The sequence below is a fragment of the Myotis brandtii genome, unplaced genomic scaffold (assembly GCF_000412655.1).
Source record: "Myotis brandtii unplaced genomic scaffold, ASM41265v1 scaffold430, whole genome shotgun sequence".
NCBI classification, from domain to species: domain Eukaryota; kingdom Metazoa; phylum Chordata; class Mammalia; order Chiroptera; family Vespertilionidae; genus Myotis; species Myotis brandtii.
Genome location: NW_005366456.1, coordinates 1,090,078 through 1,091,898, shown reverse-complemented (window position 1 = coordinate 1,091,898; position 1,821 = coordinate 1,090,078). Strand labels below are relative to the sequence as shown.

Below are 1,821 nucleotides of genomic sequence, written 5' to 3'. Positions count from 1 at the left end.
ACTTGGCCACGCGGGGGAAGTTGGTCAGCCCGCGGGGGACGGGTCCTCGCCGGGCGTGGGTGCTGGAAGCGCTGTGTCACCTGCTCCGCCAGCTCCAGGGGCAGAGCACTGCGAGGCTAGGAAAGATGCCGCGCACAGAGCGCGGCTCCTTCCTTCCGTTGGTTTCTCTACCCTGGTCATCCTCGAGGGCTCTTCTGAGTTTCCAGGGAGATCGCTCACCTCCCTTGAGCAGCTTTCTTCACCGGCTGGGCTGTGGGAAGTCCTATGACTTGTCCCCCTTTAAAAAACACCCCCACAGTCCAATGGCAACTTGCCTAATGACCGAGGAGTGAGGCTGAGAAACCCAGGGGCCACAGAGCAATGAGCGTGCTGTTGGCTTGGATGACGGTTATTCAGAGTGAAATCTGCAGGTCACACGTTCCCTCTGCTAGGAGGTCTGGAAGGCAAGGGAACCTATCCGAACAGAAAGTTCAAAGCCCGTCATGTAGCATTAATCACAGGCCCTACCTCGGACAGACGAGCTGGGCAATTATGTAAGAGGCGTTGTCCTCCCAGATCTTAGCTCCCGGGCCTGGGATCTGGCCCTGGCGGCACGACTGTGGTGCCTGTTCGCATGAATGATCTGCAGGATAATCGCATCTGCTTGGTTTGCAGACGTGCAGAGCAATGCACGCCTTTATCAATCTGACATACGTCAAGACAGCATTTGGAAAGCTTGAACTGAAGGTTCTGGGGTGGCTTTTCTACAACTGTGTTCTGTACAAGCAAGTTAAACCAACCAAGCAGTGCTCACAGTGCAGGAAACTTTCAGTTGGCTTTCTCAGAATTCATTCATTCATTGAGCCACTCGATAAAGTCCCCTGTGAAACAGTGGTGTCTTTGACCAAAATAATAGCTCCATTGCCAAGCTATTGTCTCTCAGAACAAAATTCAAAGACCTGACATTATTTTTCTGATACACTCCCTTATTGTCTCGCATTGTCACTTACCTGAAGTATTCCTTTTTATTCTCTACACTCCTGTTGCAACATTATTTCATGTCACACCTCACCACGCAGCCCATACTGATATATTCCAAAGACTGGTAAACCTGGATGAATATGTTTAAAAATGCAGATTTCTGGACATCAATAAAAATATTGAAAAGATGGGTGCCTGCTCATGAATCTGCATTTTAAGTAAGTTCCCTGGATATATCTCATGCCCATTAAACTTGAAGGATGGCCGCCCTAAGCTCCCCCCAAAACTCAAAGCACTTTTACCGTAAAGCTCTCCCTATTTCTGTTGCTACTGTGTATAATTCCCTCACACCCTGTGCCTAGAAGAAATGTTTGTCTTTTAACCTCAGCTAAAATGTTACCCACTCCGTGAAGAGTTCTTTCATATTTACTCCTTCCACTTTCCTCACCCCAAACTGAATGATTCACCCCATTCTTTGGGCTTCCATTGCATTCATTCATTCATTCATTCATGAGAATTTATCCTACTGAATTATAGTTGTTTTTTTCTCCTTTGTGTGTGTGTGTGTGTGTGTGTGTGTGAGAGAGAGAGAGAGAGAGAGAGAGAGAGAGAGAGAGAGGAGAAAGGTTATTACATTTAAAATATTTACAGTCCTTCCTCTCTCTCTTTTGGCTTCTAAGCTCCAAGCAGGAAGGGCTTTGGCTTTTAAATGTTATTAGCCTCTCATTTGAAGAAGAGAAATTGAATAATGGACCAAAAAACACACTTAAAAATGAGTAAGTTAGGTGATCTACATTTTGAAAGAGCTAAAGTATAGACCTAAGAGCAGAGAGATAGAAGAAGGTTATTTGCTGAGTAAGT

At 46.1% G+C, this 1,821-nt stretch overlaps 1 protein-coding gene across 1 annotated transcript in view; it reads left to right on the top strand.

Annotated features, from left to right (window-relative positions):
* The window catches only part of SYNPR (synaptoporin), a 279,096-nt gene that overhangs the window by 711 nt on the left and 276,564 nt on the right, over nucleotides 1-1,821 (top strand). The gene's annotated exons all lie outside the window — the stretch shown is intronic.